This window comes from Bos indicus, chromosome X (assembly GCF_029378745.1).
Source record: "Bos indicus isolate NIAB-ARS_2022 breed Sahiwal x Tharparkar chromosome X, NIAB-ARS_B.indTharparkar_mat_pri_1.0, whole genome shotgun sequence".
Taxonomy (NCBI): Eukaryota; Metazoa; Chordata; class Mammalia; order Artiodactyla; family Bovidae; genus Bos; species Bos indicus.
Window position 1 is genome coordinate 93057213 of NC_091789.1, and position 25984 is coordinate 93083196.

Genomic DNA, 25984 nt, shown 5'->3' on the forward strand with positions numbered 1-25984 from the left:
ACTAGAAACCTCAAACATTGGGACATGCACCCCAAAACAGATCAGAGACCACACAGCCTGGGACACATATCCACAAACAGCTTGGGATTTCACATCCTGGAACAAACATCAAGAAACAAATTAAGAGACCTCAAATGCTTGACAATACACATGAAGATATAAGGGCTATCACATCCTGGGACATAGAGTAACAAAATGTTCACAGACCTCACATGCTAGGAAATACAGAAACAGATCAGAAACCTTACATCCTAGAACATGCACTCAAACAGATCACAGACATGAAGTCCTGCAAAACACACCCACAAACCATTCACAAACCTTGTATCCTGGAACATACAACAAGTCAGAGACCTCACATCTGATGCCTGCAACCAAAGAGGATACAGATAACAGATCCTGAGATGGACATCCAAAACCTATCAGTGACCTGAAATTCTGGGAAGACAGCAACAAACAGATCAGAGATCTCCATTCAGCAAAACAGACACACCAAGTGGACAGAGACACACATTCCAGAATACTCATCCACAAAGAGCTCCCCAAAAAGTCATGTATTGGGAAATATACCCACAAACACCTCAGAGACTTCACATCCTTGGACATTCACCAACAGATCAGACACATCAAAACCTACAAATCACATACAGAAACATACTGGTTCTTATATATGGGGGAATACATCCACAAATAGATTGGAGGGCTCAAGTCCTGGGGTGTACATTGACAAAAATATCAGAGACCTTACAGCCTGGAGCATACAAAACAAAGAAAGACATCAAATCCTGCAACACCCATCCACCATCAAGTTAGATACTCCATGTACTGAAGAATACATCCAGCAAATACACAAGATTGTAGACGTCACATTTTGTAGCATAACCCACAAAGAAGACAGAGGATCCAAGCATTTGTAGGTTCAAATCTCTCTCACCTCAGCTTCTGCCATCACATCACTTTTTGTGACTTTCCTCTGTCATCACATAGCCCTCCATGTCTCAATAAACAGTTACTTCAAGCTCTCTGATACTGAAGGTTCTGCCTCCCTCATATAAAGATCATATGGTGACTATACTGGATCCTCCAAGGTAATCCAGGATAACTGCACCAATCTCAGGATGCTTACTAATACATATTTGCCAAGTCCCTTCTTCCAGGTAAGATAACACATTAAAAAGTTCTAGGAATGGGGTGAGGACATTGATCTATTATTCAACCAAAGAGAATATACATGCACAAACAAAAAGAGGCCTCACATCCCAGTACATACACCCAGGAAATGCTCAAAGAATTCACATCTGGAGTTACACACCTCAGAGACGTTCTACCCTGGGAACATACTTGTGAAAGATAAGAGAGCTAGATATTCTGGAACATTCACCAATTAATGCTTAGAGTCCTCACACTCTGAGAATCAGACCCACAAAGACATAAGAGAATGCACTCTCTGGGACATACACCCCCAAAGAAAAGAGGGACCTGGCATCCTGGGATAAACTCCCACAAAGAGGGACCCACATTCTAGGACGCCCAAATAGACCCTCTCTGACTCTGGGATATGTACACCCACAAAGGGCAGAAAAAAGCCCACATTCTCTGACATATACACACAAACAGGTCAGGGATCTCATAAACTGGGACATATAACCTCAAATGAAACAGACTGCATATACCCTTTTACAAACCCACCCAAAGAGATGACACACTCGCATGTGGCATAAATGCACAAAAGATCAAAGACTCAGTCTGAGAAATACAACCCAAATCACACCAGAGACCTTCAATCTTGCAACATGAACTGACAAACAGGTTACAAACCTCACGTGCTGATAAATGCACCCAGATAAATACAAACACTGGAAATCTTTGGGCACACAGACTCAAGGAGATCAGAGAATTCAGATCCTGGGATACACACCTACAGAGATCCTCCCCGAAACAAGTGCATGGAAATACACCCATAAGCACCTCAGAGGGCTGTTAATGTGGGACATGCACCCACAAATAGATCAGAGGCCTCACATCCCAAAACACACAACCAGAATGAACTCAGAAATCTCACATCCTGGATATATCTCTGTCTTATCTGGGCTTCCCTAGTGGCTTACATGGTAAAAAATCTGCCCGCAATGCAGGAGACCCAGGTTCGATCCTTGGGTCGGGAAGATCCCCTGGAGAAGGGAATGGCAACTCCAGTATTCTTGCCTAGAGAATCCATGGACAGAGGAGCCTGGCGGGCTACAGTCCAAAGGGTTGCAAAGAGTCGGACATGACTGAGTGACTAACACTTTCACTTTTCACTTTAATCTATCTATGGTGATATGAATATTGATATAGATAGGTTTTAATAGATAAGACTTTCACTTCATGGCATATATGCCATCAAACAAGTAAAAAAATGCTTAAATTATCCCCATAAGACATCAGATACCTGGAATAAATACCCACAAACAGCTCAGAGATCTCACACTCTGGGATGTATTATACATTCACAAAACACCGGAGACCTCATATCCTAGGACATGCACTGAGAAACAGATCAGAGAACTCAACTCCTGTGAAAACACCATCAGGCACATCAGAGACCTCACATTCTTATTCATTCCCCCATAAAAAGACCAGACACTTTACACTATCAGACAAGTACACACAAACAGATGAGAGAATTCCCATGATGGCATATACACCTGGATTCACTCCCTGTTTCATTCGCCAGTGAACACACCAGGGGCCTCTCAACACAAAACTGAGACAAAAAGCAGATCAGGAATCCTCACATCCTGGAACATAATCCGAGAAACAGATCTGGGGTTTCAATCAAAGGGAAATCTACCCACAACGAGCTCAGCATCCTTACACCGTGAGCATGCATACCTCAACAGTTCAGAGAACTCACATCCTGGGACCTGTACACAAAGTCAGATCAGAGGCCTCCTCTCTTACTCCAAAACAGCTGGGCCCACAAATTCTGGGACATGCAACATCAAAGACAACAGAGACCTCACACCCTGGTTCAAATACTCGAACACAAACCAGAGACCTTCCATCAGCAGACACACACTCACAGATCATGGCATTCACGTTCTTGGGTGTGTACTAACAACCAGAGACCTCACAACCTGGGACGTTGTATTCTCTTTTCCCTCTCTTCCCCCCTCCCTCTCATCCTTCCTACCTTCCTTCCTTCTTTCTTTCCTTCCAGAAAAGAAGGCTACATTTACTCCATTTCTTTTTTTAATTTTTTTGGGTCACATTGTGCAGCCTGTGGGGATCTTAGTTCCCCGACCAGGGACTGAATCCAGGACCTCAGCCGTGAAAGCATGGAGTCCTAACCACTGGATCACCAGGGAATTAATTCCCTATTCCATTTCTTGAAGATGCAGGCCTTTCGTCTTCTCAGAACTTGCTGCTGTAACAAATCACCACAATCCTACTGTCATAAAACAAGTTTGTTATCTTACATTTCTGCAGATCAAAAGACTGGCAAGGAGCCTTACAAGGTCAAAGTTAAGGTGGCAGCAGAGCTGGTCTCCTGGAGTTCCGAAGGGAGAAACTAGTCCCTACAGGCCACCTGTATTCCCAAGCTCCGGGCCCCTTCCTCCCATCTTCAGTCAACAGTGTTTCATCTCCAAATCTCTCTCTCTTTTTATTATCTATCTATATCTCTATGTCTCTTTGATTGCTGTTTATGTCATCGTGTTGCCTTTTCTGACTCCACTTCTGTCACTACATTGTGTTCTCTGACTCTTACCTTCATGTGTCCCTCCTATAAGGACACTTGTGATTACACTGGGCCCACCTGGGTAATCGGGGATAACTTCCTCATCTCAGGATGCCTAACATAATCATACCTGCAACACCCCCTTTTCCATATAAAGTAACATACGTATAGGTTCCAGGGATTAGAAAGTGGACCTCTTAGAGGGCTGTTATTCAGTCACCAAAAACAAACATGCACCAATAGTTCATGGACCTCACGCTCTGAGTCACACACTTCCAAACAGATGAGACACCTCCCACCCTTTAATATTCACCCAGGAACAGAGAGACACTCATTTTGGAACACATACCCACCAAAATGCTCAGTGTCCTCAATCACTTGGAATTAAGCTTACCATCTGGGACACACACACACAAATTGTCAAGAGAAACACATCCTTAGACATAAACCACAAACAAGACATGTAGCAGCGAGCTAAATGGATCTCACACCCTTGATAAACCTGCACAAAGAGCTCAGGCACTCACATACTGTGATAAACACAAACAGATCAGAGACCTTACGGGAGAAATACCACCAAAAAGAGATCAGAGCCCTCAAATCCTATAGCATTAAACTACCTTACATACAGGAAATACAACTAGAATGAGTACAGAGACATGGCGCCTTGACATGCACATCCACAAACAGATCAGAGAACTCATAACCTGAGACAGACACCCACAGACAAATCAGAGATCTCAAATCCTGCAATATATACCCACCATCAAGTCAGAGACCTCATTTGCTTGTTTGCTCTGTTGCTCAGTCGTGTCCGACTCTTTGCTACCCTATGGACTGTAGCCTGCCAGGCTCCTCTGTCCATGGAATTCTCCAAGCAAGAATATCGGAGTGGGTTGCCATTTCCTTCTCCAGGGGATCTTCCTGACCCAGGGATTGAACCTGTGTCTCCTGCATTGGAAGGTGGGTTCTTTTACCACTGAGCCACCAGGGAAGCCCAGAGATCTTGTATGCTAGGAAAAAAGAGCCAGAAACCAGTCATAGGCCTGAGAGCTTACAACATATAACACTTAAAAGGTCAGAGAGCTTATATTCTGGGACATTCCTCCCAAACAGGTCAGAGGTTTCAAAACAAAGGAAATAACCCACTGAGAGCTCAGCAACCTCACAGCCTGGATACACATACCTTTAGATCAGATAAGTACATAGACATAGACATGTGTGTATGTGTTAAGTCGCTTCAATCATGTTCAACTCTGCATCATGTCTGACTCTTTGCAACCCTATGGACTGTAGCCCGCCAGACTCCTCTGTCCATGGGATTCTCCAGGCCACAATACTGGAGTGGGTTGCCACACCCTCCTCCAGGGGATCTTCCTGACTCAGACTCAGGGATAGAACCCACGTGTGTTACACCTTCTGCATTGGATGGGTTCTTTACCACTAGTGCCACCTGGGAAGTACATACCTTCAGATCAGGTCAGTATATAGATATAGACACCAGTCAGTCAGTCAATTCAGTCACTCAGTCGTGTCCGACCCTTTGTGACCCCATGAACTGCAGCACGCCAGGCCTCCCTGTCCATCAGCAACTCCCAGAGTCCACCCAAACCCATGTCCATTGAGTCGGTGATGCCATCCAACCATCTTATCCTCTGTTGTCCCCTCCTCCTCCTGCCCTCAATCTTTCCCAGCATCAGGGTCTTTTCAAATGAGTCAGCTCTTCACATCATAGACACAGACATATATCTATCCATCTATCTATCTAGGCAAACAAACCAGAAATCTCATAAGCTTGGAAGTATCCTCCCCAAACCTCAGAAATCTGACAACCTGGCACATGCACACACCAATGGCACAGAGAACTCATATCCTTGGAATGAATATCCATAAAGAGTTCAGAGATTGCATACTTCCTAGAGCATGCTGAAAGCAAATGGATCAGAGAACTAAGATCCTGGAAGAACACCTTGGCATAGGTCGGAGACTTCACACTCTGGTTCACTGGCCAGTGAACACATCAGACATTTCATAGCATCAGATGCTACCTACCAACAGATCAGGGCATTCACATCCTGGGACACAGACCAACAAAGAGATTACAGACATCAGCACCTGGACATGTAGCCATAAACAGATCAGGGACCTCAAACACAGTTTGGAGGCCTCACATGTGACATACATTATCAAATAGATCCGGGACCTGAAATCCTAGGATGTACATCCACACACAGATGAGAGCCTCACAACCCTCCCATGAAGTCACAAAAAGACCACAGACTTCAAACTCTACAACACACACCCACAAATAGATCAGAAACCTCAAGCCCTGGTTCATATATAACAAACAGATCAGAAAGTTCAAATCCTGGGATATGTTTGACAAACAATGTTGAGATCATAGGTACCTGAGACCCACAAATGGAGACCTTAAATCCTGCAATGCACAACCACAATCAGAGACCTTACAGGTTAAGAAAACACCAGCAGAGACCTGACATCTTTCAACATAGATCCATTAACAGATGAGAGAGCTCATGTACTAAGACATACTAGCAAACAGATCCGAGTCCTCAAGTCAAGGACATACACCCACAAAGAGCTCTGGACTCCCTCACACCCTGGACATACAAACCTAAACAAATCAGAGATCTAACATTCTGGTAAACATGTGATCAAACAAATCAAAAACCTCGTATCACCAGAATTACCCCCCAAGCATATCAGAGACCCAACAAACTGAAAGGCAACCCACAAACATTGCAGAGACCTTAGATATTGGAATGTCCTCTCTAAATCAGGTCAGACACCTCACATACAAGGACATGTACCAAAAAAAAATGTGTGGAGACCTCACATCCTGAGACATATCTCTACAAACAGCTGTAAGACCACAAGTTCTGGGACACACCCCCTCAAACATTCAAAGACCTCTCAACATGGTTCATACACCTATCCACAGATCAGAGACCTCCCACCATCAGACACACATTCACAAACAGATCATGGAGTTCACACCCTGGGATGTGCCCTGACAATCAGATATAGACAGCGTAACCTGAGACATTGTTTTCATTTCCTATCGCTGCTATAACAAGTCACAATCTTAGTGTCATAAAACAGCACGCATTTATTATAGAAGCCAAAAATGGGTTTCAAAGGGCTAAACCCAAGTTGTTGGCAGAGCTGTGTCACTCCTGGAGGCCCTCGGGGAGAATCAAATGTTTCCTTGCCTTTTCCAGTTTCTAAAGATGCCTGCATTCCTTAGCTCTTAACTCCTTCCTCCATCTTCAAAGCCAGCAGCGTTTCATCTTCAAATCTTTCTCTCTGATCTTCACTGCTGTCATTACATCTGACATCTTCCCTGACCGACTGTTCTGCCTCTCTCCTATAAGGACCCTTGTGATTACCTTGTGCACACCTGGAAAATTCAGAACAACCTCCTTCATCTCAAGATGATTACTTCACATCTACAAAGGACTTTTTGACTTGTTCCAGAGATTAGGGCATGGACATCTTTCAGGGACCTTTATTCCAACAACCCCACATATACCTCCACACACAATTAAAAACACCCCATCCTGAGACACATACCAATAAGTAGCTCAAAGACTTCACATTCCGTGCCATATAATTCCAAAGAGGTCAGAGATCTCCAACCCTTGGCCATACATCCAAAAAAGGAGTGAGGCCCATGTGCTGTGCACATCATCTACCCACAAACAAGGCAGGGACCTCACAAACTGAAATATATAACCACAAATAGAAGACATCTCACATCCCTGACAAACACACACAAGGAACCAGAAACAAATTCTGTGATAGTAAGGTGAAAACAGAACAGAGACCTCATATGACAAATGTACCCACACAGAGGAGAGACTCTCTGCAACCCAAGACATACACTCACAAACACAGTAGAGCTCTCAAGTCCTGCAGCACACACCCACAATCAAGGAAGAGACCTCACATTCTAGGAAAACCAGCTTGAGGCTGATTATATACCTGACATCTTCACAAAACACCCACAAAGAGTTCTAAGGATTCATATCTTGGGACCCAGACCCACAAAAAGCCATACAAGCCATACAAAATGCAACCATAATGAGCTTCAAATCTCACACCTGGATGTGTGTGCTTGTGTGCTTAGTCGCTCAGTCATGTCCAACTCTTTGCAACCCTTTGGACTTTAGCCTGCCAGGATCCTCTGTCCACAGGATTTTTCAGGAAAGAATACTGAAATGGGTTAACATTTCCTTCTTCAGGGATCTTTCTGACCTAGGGATCAAACTAGCTTCTCCTGTGTGTCCAGCACTGCAGACAGATTCTTTACCTGCTGAGCCATCAGGGAAGCCCCACACCTGGATATACACACTGAAATAGATCAGAGATACATACATATATGTATACATCTACATGTGTATATACATGTGTATATGTAAGTACATGTGTATATGTAAGTATATATACGTACGTCATCAAATTAATCAGAAATCTCCTATTTCAGAAACACCTATGAAACATCCAAGACCTAGCAACCTAAACATAATTCACAGACACCTCAGAGACCTCACATATGTACACATAAAATGAGTACAGAGACCTCATGTCCTGGGGCACACGCTCGCAAACAGATCAGAGCCCACATGTTCTGAGACATACACCCACAAAAACCTCAGAGTCTACAATTTTAGGGGGACACACTCTCAAACAGGTCAGAGACCACTCACCTGGGCTCACACACTCACACACACAGATCCAAGACCCTTGCCATCAGACATACACTCACAAACACTGTGGAGCTCACATCCTCAGATGGCCAGATAGAGGTGTCGTGATCCAGGACACTGTATCCTTTTCTTACTGCTGTTTTAACAAAGCACCACAATCTTAGTGTCATGAAAAAACACACATTTATTTATTATACTACATTTGTGTAGGTCAGAAACCCAAAAGTGGGTCTTCCAGTCAGTTCTAAAATCAGATGTAAACAGAGCTGTCTTCCTTCTGGGGACTCTAAAGTGAATCCATTTCCTTGCCTTTTCCAGTTTCCAGAGCCACCTGGATTCTTGGTCCTGGGCCCCTTCCTACACCTGCAAAGCCATAAGCACTTCATCTTCAAATCTCTCTGATCTCTGCTTGGGTCATCACATCTCCTTCTCTGTCTCTGCTTCTCTCAGTATCTCCTCCTTGATTAGGGCTCCCTGGCACATGCCCTTTGCTGGAGCCTATTAGTTGCCTGGACGCATGTACAAACAATTAGAGATGTCACAGCCTAAGACAGACTCCCATCAACAATGCAAAGACTTCACAAGCTGGGACATATACCCACAAACATCTTCACATCAGATCACCGTGTCTGATCTGGCTTTTGTCATTTCCATTCCTGACAATAACCATTCTGTCCCTCTCTTGAGAGTCCCTTGGACAACAAGGAGATCAAACCAGTCAATCCTAAGGGAAATCAACCCTGAATACTCACTGGAAGGACTGATGCTGAAGCTGAAGCTCCAAAACTTTGGCCACCTGACACAAACAGCCAACTCATTGGAATATAAGACCCTGATGCAGGAAAAGATTGAAGGCAAAAAGAGAAGAGGGTGATAGAGAATGAGATGCTTGGATGGCATCACTGATTCAACGGATATGAACTTTGGTGAATTCCAGGAGATGGAAAGGGACAGGGAGGCCTGGTGTGCTGCAGTCCATGGGGTTGCAAAGAGTCGGACACAACTTAGCCACTGAACAACAACAACCCCCTCATTTCAGGATGTTGCGATTACATTGGACCCACCTAGACAATCTAAGAAAATCTCCCCATCTCAAGATGGTTAATTTAACAAGGTCCTACTGTATAGCATGGGGAACTATATTCAATATCTTGGCATATATCATAATGGAAAAGAATATAAAAAGAATGTATATATGTGTGTAACAGAGCCACTGTGCTGTACAGCAGGAATTAACACAACATTGTAAATCAACTATACTTCAATTAAAAATACATTTTAAAAAGCAAATGCTTAACTTAATCGTATCTGCCAAGTACCTTTTAACATGTGAGGTCACATTTTCATAGTTTTCAAGGTTGAGGACATTGGACAAGGATAGCATATTGAAAAGCAGAGACATTACTTTGCCAACAAAGGTCTGTCTAGTCAAGGCTATGGTTTTTCCAGTGGTCATGTATGGATGTGAGAGTTGGACTGTGAAGAAAGCTGAGCGCCGAAGAATTGATGCTTTTGAACTGTGGTGTTGGAGAAGACTCTTGAGAGTCCCTTGGACTGCAAGGAGATCCAACCAGTCCATTCTGAAGGAGATCAGCCCTGGGATTTCTTTGGAAGGAATGATGCTAAAGCTGAAACTCCAGTACTTTGGCCACCTCATGCAAAGAGTTGACTCATTGGAAAAGACTCTGACGCTGGGAAGGATTGGGGGCAGGAGGAGAAGGGGACGACAGAGGATGAGATGGCTGGAAGGCATCACTGACTCAATGGACGTGAATCTGAGTGAACTCCAGGAGTTGGTGATGGACAGGGAGGCCTGGTGTGCTGTGATTCATGGGGTCACAAAGAGTCAGACACGACTGAGCGACTTAACTGAACTGAGAAGGCTTTAAGTCAGCAGAGCAGAGACAGACATTCAAAATTAGAGACGTCATATCACAAAACACACACCTACAAAAAGCTCAGAGACCTAAAATCCTGGGGCATACACCAGAAATAGTTCACATCCCTCATCCAGAGTCACACATCTAGAGAGGGATCAGAGACCTCCGACCCTCAGACAGACATCTAAAGAGAGCAGAGAGATGTACATCGTGGGACATACACCCACAAACAGGTGTATGGAATAGGTCTGGAACCTCACAAATTGGGGACACATATTCCCACTCAAACAGACCTCATACCCTTGCCTAATAAGCAGGAGACTAGGAAAAAAACTTCAGTTACCATGATACACATACAAATGGATCAAAGACCTCGTCTGAGAAATACTATCAGAAATGGTTTGGAGACCTCAAACCCAACAATAAGAACCCACAATATGTCAGAGAGCTCATTTCCTGGAACATACTCCCAGAGTGATTAAAGATACTTTACATCTTGGCACATACATCCACAAAGAGATGAGAGAGCTCAAATCCTGGGACACATACCTGCAAACAGATCAGAGACCTCAACTCTGAGATACACACTCAAAAGGAACTCAGAAACCTCATACCTTGCATATACACACTTTAACACATAATACACCTCTCATCCCATCATATGTTTTAGCATCAGTTCAGTTCAGTCACTCAGTCATGTCTGACTTTGCAACCCCATGGACTGTAGCATGCCATGCCTCCCTGTCCATCACCAACTCCCAGAGTTTACTCAAACTCATCTCCATTGAGTCGGTAATGCCATCCAACCACCTCATCCTCTGTCACCCCCTTCTCCTCTTGCCTTCAATCTTTCCCAGCATCAGGGTCTTTTCAAATGAGTCAGCTCTTCACATCAGGTGGCCAAAGTATTGGAGTTTCAGCTTCAACATCAGTCCTCCAATGAACACTCAGGACTGATTTCCTTTAGGATGGACTGGTTGGATCTCCTTGCAGTCTAAGGGACTCTCAAGAGTCTTCTCCAACACCACAGTTCAAAAGCATCAAATCAGAAATCTCATATGCTTGCAAATAACACCAAAAGTATCAATATCTAACACCCTGGGATATACACCCTCCAACAGCTCAGGGAACTCACACCTGGGATGTACATCCACAAAGGGCTCTGAGACCACACGTCCTAAGATCTGTGTCCAGAAACAGATCAAAGAACTCACGTCCTGGGAAAACACCCTCAAACACATCAGAGTCCTTTCAACCCAGTTCACTTACCAGAAAACAGATCTGAATCTTTATACCATTAGACATGTACTGCTCCCCCCACCCAACACACACAGAGATCAGAGAGTTCACACCCTGGGGTACACCTCAACAAACAGATTAGAGACCTCACAACCTGGACACGTAACCACAAAGAGACCACAGACCTCAAACCCTGCAATCTATACTTTCAAAGAGACCAGAGACCTCATACTCTGAGAAATATACCAACAAACAGATCAGAGGACTCACATCATGGGACATACTCCAGAACACTTCAGAGACCATATACAACCACAACTAGATCAGAGATCTCAAATCCTGCAACAGATATTCACAAGAACATCAGAGATAAGACATACTATGAAAAAGATCCAGAAACAGATGACAGAACGAATATCTTGTGACATATACCCACAAAGAGATCAGAGAGCTCAAAGCCAAGCATAGGTACTCACAAGAGATCAGAGGATTCAGGCCAAGGGACATAAACTCACAGTGAGCTCTTTGAAACCTCGCACTCTAGATATTCATAACAAAATAGGTTCGAGACTTCATATTATGGTAGATATATCACTGAGAAAAGCAGAAAGTTCATTAACATCAGAAATACCTCTGAAACACACCAGAGACCTAATAACCTGGAATGCAAACCCCAGATACCTTATTAAAGAGCTCATATACTATGGGCATTCCCTGACGGTCCAATGGTTATAGGTTTTGTGCTTTCACTGCTGTAAGCCCAGGTTCAATCCCTGGTCAGGGAACTAAGATCCCACAAGTGGCACGACCCCCACCCCCCAAAAAATAGACCTCAAATACTGGACACACATCCTGAATCAGCTCAAAGACCTCATATCCTAGGACACAAACATACAAACAGATTGGAGACCTCACATTCTGAGACATACAGGAACAAGCAGCTCAGAGACCAAAAATCGGGGGGCACACCCTCACACCGTCTGACACACATTCACCAACAGATAATGGAGTTCTCATCCTGGGATGGGCACTGACAATCAGATACAGACATCACAACCCAGGACACTCTTCATTTCCTATAACAAATCACTAAAATCTTGGTATTGTAAAACAACACTAATTTATTATCTTACACTTCTATAGGTCAGAGACCTAAAATTGAGTCTTACAGAGATAAAGTCAAGTTGTCAGCAGAGCTACTTCCCTCCAGGAAGCTCCAGGAAAATGCACTTCCTTTCATTTTCCAGTTTTAGAGGCTGTCTGCAGTCTTTGGTTCATGGTCCCTTCCTCCATCTTCAAAGCCAGCAGCGTTTCATCTTCAAATGTCTCTCTGATCTCTCTTCTCTCTGTTTCAGCTGTCAAATCTCCTTCTCCAACTCTGCTTCCATCATTACATCACCTTCTTAGACAGCCTGCATTGTCACAGTGTCATTTCTGACTCTCACCATCGTGCCTCCCACACGTAAGGACCTTAGTGACTACACTGGGCCCACATGGATAATCCAGGATAAACTCCCAGCCTCCTGGTGATTAACTTAATCAAATCTGCAAAGTCCCTTCTGCCAGAAAGTTAACATAGTCACAGGCTTCCCAGGTGGCTCAGATGGTAAAGAATCTGCCTGCAGTGCAGGAGACCCAGGTTCGATCCCTGGGTCAGGAAGATCCCCTGGAGAAGGAAATGGCAACCCACTCCAGTATTCTTGCCTAAAGAATCCCATGGACAGAGGAGCCTGGGGTTGCAGAGTCAGACATGACTCAATGACTAACACTTTCACTAGGGACTGAGACGGGGATATTATTGAAGGCCAGTATTCAGCTGAACAGAGATGTACATGCATAGATCAGTCGAGACATGATGTCCTGGGAGACACATACCCACAAACTAATCAGGGAACTCATATGTGATTCATATACCCACAAACGGATCAGGGACCTAAAAACCTGGAAAATATAGCCATAAAGAAATCATAGACCTAAAATCCTGCAACATAAGCCTACAAAGAGTTCAGAGACCTCACATGTAGGGTAGTACACCCAGAAACAGATTAGCATTCTCACACTAGCACATATACTGAAAAACATGTGAGAGCTCTCAAAGCCTGGCACATACACTCAAAATGAGTTCAGATACATCACCTGCTGGAATTCACTTCTAAACAGATCTGAAACCTCACAATATACACCCACAAACCCGTCATGACCCTCCCTCCCTGGGACATATACATACAAAGAGCTCAGACACCTCACTCTGGGATATTCACCACCAAGCAGATCAGAGTCTTCAAGTCCTGGAATATAAAACAAACAGATTAGAGCACTTGCATCCTTGACAAAATTCAAGAGCAGACATCACACATTGAAACATAGGAATGAACAGAGAATAGACCTCATACCATGAAACACACCCACAGAGAGGTCACAAGCCTTCCATTCTCTAGTCATACACACCCTAAGAGATCTAAAACTTCATATGTACCCACAAACAAAATAGAAATCTCAAATCCTGGGCTTCCCTGGTGGTTCAGTGGTGAAGAATCCATTTGCCAATGCAGGAGACATGAGTTCGATCCCTGATCTGGGAAGATCCCACATGCCATGGAACAAATAAGCCCATGAGCCACAACTATGAAGCCTGTGTTCTAGAGCCTGGGAGCCGCAACTACTGAAGCCTGAGTGCCCTAGAGCCTGTGCTCCATAACAAGGAAAGCCACCACAATGAAAAATTTGTGCACTGCAACTAGAGAGTAGCCCCCCTCCCTGCTTGCCACAATTAGAGAAAAGCCTGCATGCAGCAACGAAGACCCAGCACAGCCAAAAAGAAAGAAAGAAATTTTAAATCTTGGGAAATAATCCTCCTAGAAGATCAGAGAACTGACAGCCTGGGATGTACACCTATTAAAAGGTAGAGAAAGTCACAAATGATCAGAGAATCATTCAATCAAATCCTGGGAATTATACCCACAATGAGATCAGAGACCTTACATCCTGGAATATGTACCCTAAAACAGATTAGAAATCTCACCCCTGGACAAACATACCCCAACAGATCAGAAACCTCACATCCTGGGACAAATGCCTGCAAACAGCTGTGGTCCTTACATCCTGGGACGTAAATGCACAATCAGATCATGCATTACACCCTTGACAAACACAGATCAGACAACCCCTTCTGTGATGTTCACCCACAGAGAGACTAGGAACCTCACAACCTGAGACATACAAACATAATATACCAAAGAACTCAAATCCTGCAGTATCCACCACAAACAGATCAGAGACCCCATATACTGGGAAAAACATCCAGAAGCAAAGCAGAGTCCTCTCAAATTGGAATACATCACTCAAAATAGAGGAGAGAGCGCATATCCTGGGACTATACCAACAAATAAATTTGAGGCCTCATATCACAGGCCATATACTGTTGCTCAGATGAGAGAACTTACCTCTCTCTCTGGAGAAAGGAATAGAGGAGAACATCAAGGGACGTCAACAACATCAAGGGACATACTACCACAAATAGATCAAAGACTATATTTTTCTCACATACACCCATGTGAGAGACCTCACATATTGGAACATACAATGACAAACAGTCACAGATCTCACACCCTTAAACATACAATGACAAAAAGGATCATAACCCTAAAAAAGTCTTAAACCATTAAATAATCCCCCAAACCGATAAGAGACCTCACACCTTGGGACCTACACCCCAAAAGACCTCATGGGCCTCACACACTGAGACCTAACCCACGGACAGAAAGAAACCTTACAACTAGGTTTATTCAACTCACAAACATATCAGAGGACTTACATTCTTGGCATACACTCATGAAAGATACCTCACATACTGGTAATTATAGTGACATGAAGATCTCAGATCCTGGGAGCTACGTGCACAAACAAATGAGTGACCTCATGCGCTGGGACAGACACCCACAAACATATCACAGATCTCCCATTCTGATGAATATACCCATAAACAGATCAAGACCTCACAACTGAGACCTACACACACAATGAAACAGCAGACATCACATCCTGGGATATTGCAGAAACAACCCAGATACCTAAAATTCCAAGACAGAAAGCCACAAACACAACACAGACGTCACACCTTGGAATAATAACCATAAGAGATGAAAGACTTCAAACTCTTGATATAGTCATGAAAAGATCAGAGACCTTACGTACAGAGACTTCTGTGGACAAACAGATCAGGGACTTCTAACTCTGTGACATACACCCAGAAACAGATCAGAGACCTCATAACCCAGGAAATATACACACAAACAAGCCTCGACATACACCAAGGAAAACAGACTCACATACTGGTATATAGCAACAAAGAGATCAGAGACCTTACATTCTTGGAAATATACCACCCAACATATCAGAGACCTCACACTTGGGATATACACCAACAAAGAGCTCAGACACTTTATACCATAGGATACACATGTCCAAAGAGATCAGGGACCCACATCATAAGTCATGCAGTCACAAACATACTTGAAAACTCACATTATGCAACCCCCCCAAAATAAAACCCCACAGATCAGAGACCTCATTCCCCAGGGTATACAAACAGAAAAATATCAGGGAGTTTGACATACACCCATATCCTTGACATATACCCGTCAAGAGAGACCTCATACACTGAGACATATACAAGGACAGAGAAGTGAGACCTCATTTTGGGACATACACCCAGAAATAGATGACAGATTTCATACTGTGGGACATACACCCACAAAGACTTCAAGGAACTTACATCTTGGGAACCACACCCACAAACATTTTAGAGACCTCACACCCACACTCACAAACTAAGCAGAGACCTCACACTCTGGGACATTCACCCTCAGATAGAATAGTTCTAACATCATGCAACACACACCCAACAAACAGATCAGAGTACTTATACTCTCAGAAAACCACAACAAAAAATCTGGGAAGTGTAATAACCAGGGCAATATATCCACAAAGAGCTCAGAGACCTCATATCTTAGGACACATACCACAAACAGATCAGAGAGCTCATACATAGGCACAAACACCTACAAAGAGATCAGAGCTCTAATATCCAAGGGTGCGTGCTCAGTCACTTCAGTCATGTCTGACTCTTTGTGACCCTATACACTGTAGCCTGCTAGGCTCCTGTCCATGGGATTCTCCAGGCAAAAATCCTGGAGCGGGTTATCATTTCCTCCTCCAGGGGATCTTCCTGACCCTGGGATCGAACCTGAATCTCTTCTTGTGTCTCCTGCATTGGTGAGCAGATTATTTACTACTTGAGCCAACAAGGGTATAAGCCCCCAAAATAGATAAGGACTTCATACTCTTGACATACACCCAAGAAGAAAGACCTCAAATTCTGTAGCATACAATGACAAACAGATCAGAGAACTCATACACTGAGATATATACCCACAAGCAGATCAAAACTTTATATCATTGGATGTATACCCACAACAGAGCAGAAACCTCACACTCTGGACATTCACACCCAAACAGATCAGACAACTCACATCCTGGAATATACACCCACAACCAAGTCAGAAGTCTCTCATCCTGGGAAACAACACCCAAACATATCAGAGAGCCCTCATGATCTCAGACACACACTCAAAGAGCTCAGATACCTCAAACCCTGGTATATACACCTATGAACAGAGACCTTGTATACTGCAACATTCAGCCACAGTCATGTCAGGGATCCCACACATTTGGGACATACATCCAACAACAGCAAAGGAACATTACAACACCCTTAAACAGTTTAGGGGGCTGAAACCCTAGGATACAGATTCCCCCTGCCCTCAAAATCAGTCATATTAATATCTGAACACAGACTCTCAAACACCACAGGAACTTCATATCCAGGAACTCGGTGGCCCAAACTATTCTGTCACCCAGTACTCTGGATGCAGACTCTAGTCACCTCAGTGATATATCTTTCTGGACCCTAAAAATCCCTATAGTTCAAAGAACAAACAAAACCTGTACGCATCCTCCAAAGAGTTCATGGCTGTGAAATCTGAGACACAAATTCCTAAAGGCCTCAATGTCCTCACACCCAGAACACAGACTGCCAGAGGGCTCAGAAAGTTCAAATCCTGGACCCCAATACAAGGTATTTTAGAGACATTATACCCTGGGGTCACAAATCCCAAATAGTTATGATCACATTCTGGACATGAACAGAAAAACATCCCAGAACTCCCATAATTCTAGACCTAGATCCTCAATTAGTTCAGACATCTAAAACAGAGAGAGAGAGAACCCAGAGATCAGAGATCTGAAGATGTGAAGCACAGAATGCTTAAAACATGCAGATATGCATACAGATTACAAGAAACTCAGGACTCTGGAACCCTGGACCAAGACTCTCAAAGAGCTCAGAAACACCACAAATCTCCCCTAAATTTAGCGGCTTAAAACAATGGTAAATGTTAATTATATCACACAGTTTTGAGGAGTCAGGAACTCAGGAGAAGCTTGGCTGCACAGTTCTGGCTTTGGATCTCTTGGGCTGCAGTCATCTGAAGGCTGGAGTGAAGCCAGAAGCTCCACTTGCAGGTTGGATCACTTACCCGGCTAATGAATTAGTGCTGGCTTTTGGCTGAGATACTTCAGTTATGTGGTACAGGTGTCTCCCCAAGGGGCTGCTTGAGTATCCTCACAATATGGTGGATGGCTTCCACTAAAGCAAGAGATCCCAGAAAGCAAGGCAGAAGCCAAAATGCCTTTTAAACTTCCCTAGAGGGCAGAAGAAGAAGGGGGCAACAGAGGATGAGATGGCTGGATGTAAGTCTGAGCAACAGACATGAGCTTGAGCAAACTCCAGGAGATAGTGAAGGACAGGGAAGCCTGGTGTGCTGCAGTCCATGGGGTTGCAGAGTCGGACACAACTTAGTGACTGAACAACAACTAAGTAAGCATTGCTTTGGTGCATTCCACAAATTAGGGAGTTTTAGTTTCATTTTTATTTAGTTCAAACTATTTTTAAAAATTTGTCTTAAGGCTTCTTTGACTCATTGAGCCTGTGTGCATGTGTGGTAAGTCACTTCAGTTGTATTCAACTCTTTGCAACTCTGTGGACTGTAGCCCACCAGGTTCCTCTGTCCATGGGATTCTCCAGCCAAGAACACTGGAGTGAGTTGCCATACCCTTCTCCAGGGGATCTTCCCCACCCAGGGATCAAGCCCGCATCTCTTACATTTCCTGCATTGGCAGGCGGGTTCTTTACCACTAGCGCCACCTGGGAAGCCCCTTAAGCCTCTGCACCCTCTCCCAAAGCCTTTCTCCAGAGCTCAGAACATACCTCTTGCATAAATGCACAAACCTGTCTGTCTTATAACCAGATTTACAGTTTTCACAAGAGGAACAATGTTTTTTCCTCATTGTGTACCCCTGCCTCATGGTATACAGTCTATTATGTCTGTGCTCAACAGAACAAGTGAAGTACAATTGTGAATTTTGTAGAGATGGAGACACAATTCTGGCGAGTATTTACTCTTTCTTGAATCCAACACACATTTATAGTAAACAATATGTTCATGTTACTCCTACATTCCAACTGAGATAATCTCAGACCCACACTGGCCCCTGACCAGAGATGGCATTTACCTGGATTGCATTCCTCCCCCTACCCCTGAATTCTGCTTTCAGAAGTCAAGGGAGTGTAGGTGTGTGGACTGTATATTGTCCTATTGACTCAGAGCTAAGTCTTCTAAAACTTTAGTAAATCAAGGTTTAGAAAGATGATTCAAAAAGTTAGACTCTCCTACCATCCAGCCAGGACTTAGGGGTTCCAGACTCTGAAACAGGGTCTGAAAGTGAAGTGAAAGTGTTAGTTGCTCCGTCATGTCCGAATCTGCAACCCCATGGACTGTAGCCCGCCAGGCTCTTCTATCCATGGGATTCTCCTGGCAAGAATACTGGAGTGGGTAGGCAATTCCTTTGCCAGGGGATCTCCCCAACCTAGGGATCAAACATGGGTCTCCAGCATTGCAGGCAGATTCTTTACTGTCTGAGCCACCACATGTGACAACATCTAGGGACAGCTGGGAGGGCGGAGGTGCTACTGGCATCTAGAGGGTGGAGATCAAGGATGCTGCTTGTCATTGCCCTTTAGTCAAAGACCCCTCACCCCCAGGAACATACCTGTAGTTAAACAAGTTGGGTTTATTACTCACTGCAGTGAGGAAGAACGTGGGGAACCGTGGGACATCTAGGTAAGAGGGTGTTAGAGAGAACAAATCATAGAATCTGGGCTTCAGTTGAGTGGTTTTGGGAAGGGTCTAAGGAACTGCAGGCTCACTCTAGATTGGATGCTGTCACAAAGTGAGAGCAGATTTATTATTTGGTATCTCAGTAAGCCTTTAAATCTATGGGGAAGGCAGCCTAGAGTAAGGATAATGCTGATATTGATATAAAAGTAGCAGTCACTCATTTTAACCAAGTTGTTATTGTTGTCCAGTCCCTAGTCATGTCCAACTTTGTGAATTTATGGACTGCAGCATGCCAGACTCCTCTGTCCTCTACTATTTCCTGGAGTTTGCTCAAATTCATGTCCACTGAGCCAGTGGTAGTATCAAACCATCTCATCCTCTGTCACCCCCTTCTCCTTTTGCCTTCAATCTTTCCCAGCATCAGGGCCTTTTCCAATGAGTCAGCTCTTCCATATAGTCCGTATAAAGCTATGGTTTTTCCAGTAGTTGTACAGATGTGAGAGTTGGATCATAAAGAAGGCTGAACACCAAAGAATTGATACTTTCAAACTGTGATGCTAGAGAAGACTCTTGAGTCCCTTGGACTACAAAGAGATCAAACCAGTCAATCCTAAAGGAAATCAACCCTGAATATTCACTGGAAGGACTGATGCTGAAGCTGATGCTCCAGTACTTTGACCACCTGATGTGAAGGGCTGACTGATTTTAACCAAGAGAGAGGGATGTTTGCTATCGTGTGGATGGCACAGTGACCTTGTTTTTGCCTATGCTTAGACAACATTATAACATGGCTTGGCTTTGTCTCATTTTGGCATGGTCTCAGAATAACCTTGTCTGAGGTTAGTATTCTATGAGATTTTTTTATGTCTAATAAGAGAATAACAGCCTACCTGTGGGTGTCAGAACAACTTCTGGATGTTGGGGACTGCTCCTTCTCTCTCCTTCTCCCTCCTTTCTTTTCTGTCTCATGCTAAACATCTGTTATGAGTTGAGTTGTATCCCTCAAAATTCACATGTTGAAGTCCTAATCCCTAGGACCTCAGAATGTGACCTTATTTGGAAACAGGGTCATTACAAATATAAGACAAGGTCATACTGCAGTAGGGTGATCCCCTAATGCAATATGACTGGTGTCTTTACAAAAAGAGAAATTTGGGCACAGACACACACAGGGAGAATGTCATGTGGAGATGAAGGCAGAGATTGGGGTGATGCAGCAAAAGCAAAGGAATGTCAGACTGCCAGCAAACCACCAGAAGCTAGGAAAGAGGCATGGAACAAATTCTCCTTCTCATCCCCAAGAAAGAACCAACTGGACTCACACCTTGATCTCAGACTTCCAGCCTTCAGAACTGTGAGAAAATAAATGTCAATTGTTTGAGATAGTGAGTTTTTTATACTATTTTTAAATTTTTATTGTTGCTTTACAATGTTGTGTTAGTTTCTGCTGTACAATGAAGTGAATCAGCTATATGTGTGTATATATATATATATATATATACACACACATGTATCCCCTTCCTCTTGGACCTCCCTCCCACCCCACCCACATCCCACCCATCTAAGTCCTCAAAGACTGAGCTGAACTCCCTGCATTATACAGCAGGCTCCCACTAGCTAACTATTTTACACATAGTAATGCATATATGTCAATTCTACTCTCCTAATTCATCCTACTCCCCCTCACTCCCATGTCCACACATCGGTTCTCTACATCTGTGTCTCTGTTCCTGCCCTTGATGTGGTGCTATTTTTTACAGCAGCTCTAGCAAATGAATACAACATCTTACAACACCTTCCATAAAGGATTTTCCAGCCCGCGGAGGCGGGGGCAGGAGCCGGAGCCAGAGCGGGCGGAGGCGGGGGCAGGAGACGCTGGAGGCTCGAGCTAACCGGACGGGTCGCTCCGGCTCTCCCGGGTGAAAAAAATTAAAAAAAAAAAAAAAAAAGGATTTTCCAATCCAAAATGTCAATAGTGTGTGGTGATCATTTTGTAATGTATAGAAATATCAAATCACTGCTATGCACTTGGAATTAACATCATGTCATAGATCAATTATATTTCAATTTAAAATGTATTATTTATCCAATTATTATTTTTTCTGTGTATTCCTCTTTATTTTTTATTATTTTTAAGCTTAATGGTTGGTTTAATTCTGTTATGAATAACAGAAATCTACTCGCATTGGCTTAAAACACAGTTTTTTCCTTTCACAGATTGTATTTATTTTTTAATTTAACTTTTATTTTATATTGGAATATAGTTGATTTACAATGTTGTGTTAGTTTCAAGTGTACAAGAAAGTGATTCAGTTATACATATACATATATTCATTCTTTTTTCAGATTCTTTTCTTATATAGGTTATTAAAGAATATTGAGTAAAGTTCCCTATGTTATACATATCCACTTACTCTTGATTTGGGGGAAATTCATGTAGAATATCATAATCTTAAGATTCATGGTCTGAGTTTTCATTTACATAATAAATTTCAGTAATATAAAAAAAAAAAAAAAACTGTCAACAGTGCTGAGGTTGAAGAATCCTGCCCTAGACATGGAACCCAAAAGTACTTACTAACCTCAGAATCTCTGATAAAGACCAATAAAAAGTAGCAGAGTACACACAGCTTTGTACATAGACCCTCAAAGTGCTCAAAGACCTCACACCCTGAATACAGAAGCCTAAACAGCTCAGAGAAGATGTGCCTTCAAGAGACCCCTAATAAGTCAAAAACATTATTCTCTGGGGCAGAGACCACCAAGAAGATGAAAAACCTAGCATCTAGAAACAGAAACCAAATGCTCAGAGACATCAAGTATGGGACAGGAAACCTAAGAGAGCTCTGGGTCCAAAATGCTCAGATAACTCAGATATTTCACACTTTGAACACACACCAAATAGGCGAACAGCTCAAGAACAATAGTATCATTCATTTCCTGCTTCTAAAACTGTATTATCTTTATGTAAGTGCTTTACATTAGGGGAAGCTGGGCAAAGGGTATACAAGAACTCTGCACTATTTGTGCAATTTTTCTCTAAGTCTAAAATGATTTTTAAAATAAGCTTTTTAAAGGAAAAAAGATCAAAGGACATAGAACGGAATTTATAAACCTTAAATACATGGTTCCACAAGCTCAGAAAACAACATTATGTCCCTCTAGTAGTCAAAGAAATGCCAAAAAAAAAAAGGAATTCGACTTTAAGGTAAAAAACCCCACTTACCCAAGGACAAAGACCCTCAAACAGCTTAGAGACTTTATACCCTGGGACAGAGATCCACAAACGTCTGTAAAACCACAACCCCTGTGACAAGAGCCTCAAAACAGCTGAGAGACTTCACTGTAGGGCCATAGACATCATACCTTGAACTGAGATTCCAAACAATGAGATTTCACATTCTGAACACAGTCCTCCAAAATGCACACAGCATGTAATAATTATAAGTCGACTGACTTAAAAACCATTTTCCTCCTACTCACTTACACTCAGCCAAACACCTTCCCTGCCTGATGCTTAAAATCCCATCATCAAAGTTTACTCCTTTGAGTTCTTTCTCCCCTTCAAAATTCTCCTTTAATTGTCACACATCCTTCTGTCCTAAAGCGTGAAATCATGCATCTCTCTCTAGTCATTTATGACCCAGCCCCTCACCCTACTCCTACACACACACACACACACACACACACACACACACACTGCCACACGCCCCGAGTCAGGCCTGGTCCAGAAGGGGTAGGAAACGTCCAAGTCATCCTCTCCCGGGGGAGGAGGGGATGGCTTGGAGGAGGATCATGAGATCGCCTTGAACCTTCTCTGCCGGACTCAGACCTACAAAGGCAGCCTAATACAGTGATGTCAGGAACCCTGGAAAAGAATTTTTCTCAGTTGCTGTTGTGAATGGTGAGTGGATCCTGAAATCAATATAATGGGATGCAATATGCATTGTTCTAAAAAGAGAAACAACAGGTAGAAGAGAATATAAAAGATTACCCAACACATTCTGTGCCAGCCAATAATACCAGCTTCTTTTACAGGTGCGCAAACTGAAGTTCCTAGATGGGATTCGAACCTACAGTGTCCAGTAGCCAAAGCCCTGCCTCAGCAACTCCGAACGCCGACCCGGGAGCCATAGCGCCTGCGCCAATCCAGCAGCCAATGGCATCCCGGAGCCGGTGGACCCCGCGCTCGTAGCCTTTAAGTGATTCCAGAAAACCTCAGTACCCTGGAAGAGCTTCTGTAGGCAACCTAGCGGCGGCCAATCAAAGCTCAGGGCAAGATTTGATCCCGCCCTCCTCATCTAGGATCCAATCACCACTCCACGACCTTCCACCCCACTCCACCCACCCCGCTGTTGCTTAGAAGCGGTAGCCAACTCAAGCGGGACCAAACATAAGATCGTGGCTGTGGCTGAGGGTGGAGTTTACCCTACCCCGGCCCCCAGGGCCGAGGTCGGTCAGGGCATCGCTATTCTCAGCCTGGGGAAGGGGCCAATACACGCGCGGGATATTTCGTGTTCACAGACATGAAGTGGTTTCTTCCAAAGTACACGACCCACCCACCTCCGTGGTACCTCCCACAGTGGACTGTTCCATCTCTGCGTCGCGCGATGGAGTGTCCCAGAGGTGCAGAGTCTCGTCAGTAACTTCATTCCCAAACCTCACGATTTTTGTGTGTGTGACCTAAAAAGAGCTCTTTTATGTCAATACTCTAAGGATCATTCACACTTCGATTCACGCTGACATAACTACAGACTCTCTCTCTCTTTCATATCTTCCTCCCCTTGCCCATGTTCCATCCCCCATCTCCCTCTCAAATGTCCCTCAATAGAGCATCCTAGCCTAATGATCTTGTTGAGAGCCATGCTGAGGGATCCAACCCCCTGCTGCAGATCCCTGGCCCATAAAAAGGCATTCGTTCCCCTGATGCCACTGGTAGAAGTGTGAATTTATGTGCCAGCATCTATAAAAATTAAAAAGACACCTCTTCCTACTAGAACGTCAGTACTACCAGGGTGTATATGGATTTCCAGTTCCCCTGTGTCCCCACAGCACCTAAAACTGTGCCCTGTACAAAGTAGGTGCTCAAAGGGGGGAGGGGAGTGGGGGGTTGTTGAATAAATTGAGTCCTTTGACCTAGCAGTTCCACTTCTAAATATGTGTTCTAAGGAAATACACATGCACTGGTTTGTGTGCACAAGAATATGAGATACACAAACTGGGGCGCAGGGTAATTGATGTCATACTGTTGCAGAAACCAGTAATCTAGAAACCACGCACCACACTCGGAGAATTGGGGAACTCAGGTTTATTACGCCTGAGTAATAAACTGAGTGGGCCCAAACTCTGAGCCCCGAACAAAGGGGTTACAGAATTTTTATATATGGACAGGCATGATTAAGTGGGTTTACAGGTTTGCAGGCACTGGGTGATTGCAAAGAGCAGTACAAGGGTGAGTGAGATAAGCTCCAGTTCCTAGTATTGTAAGTCCCCACTTTCTGAGACTATGTGACCTACGTGATCCAGACTTTGCAAGGAGCAAGCTGAGTTACAGAGGCAGAAGGAGCAGGAGGTTATGTAAAATTTTAACTTTTCCTCTTTAATACCACAGGGTATCAGCTGTGAGACAAAATAAGACCTCAACACTGGAAACATACCCCACATGGCTCAGGAATGTCACATCATTGGACATAGCACAAAAGAACTTGGAGAACTCACATGATGAGACATAGATAACCAGTTCATAGATCTCATCCTTTGGTCACAGACTCCTACAAACATCTTAGAGATTTTACTCCCTGGGACACCAAAATGCCTCAGGGACCCATCACACTGGGACACAAACCCCAAATAGCTCACATACCTCATACCACAAACACAGACCCCCCAACAGCTCAGAGATCTTGTCAACTGAGATTTACATTAAAAATCTAGGCAAAGACCTCTGGCTCTTGACATAGACCACAAAACAATTCAGAGGCCTGGACACAAACAGAATGAGGGTGCTGGAGGGACCATTTACAAGACATACTGTTAATGGAAAAGCAAGTAGGAATGCAAGTGAAAAAAAAAATGCTCAGAGACATGAGATGAGCACTGGCCCTGCAAAGTGTTCTAAGATCTTATAGCCATACAACTCAGAGAAACAACTCAGACACAAATCTTGTGCCCCAAATC

At 43.7% G+C, this 25984-nt stretch overlaps 1 long non-coding RNA gene across 1 annotated transcript; it reads right to left on the reverse strand.

Moving 5' to 3' along the window:
- Positions 1-12671: 12671 nt before the first annotated feature.
- LOC139181111 (uncharacterized) lies at positions 12672-24032 on the reverse strand. The gene is made up of 3 exons (XR_011565219.1): positions 23802-24032; positions 13798-13858; positions 12672-12982 (listed from the first exon to the last, which is right to left on the reverse strand). It is a non-coding gene; the product is annotated as an uncharacterized lncRNA (long non-coding RNA).
- Positions 24033-25984: the final 1952 nt, after the last annotated feature.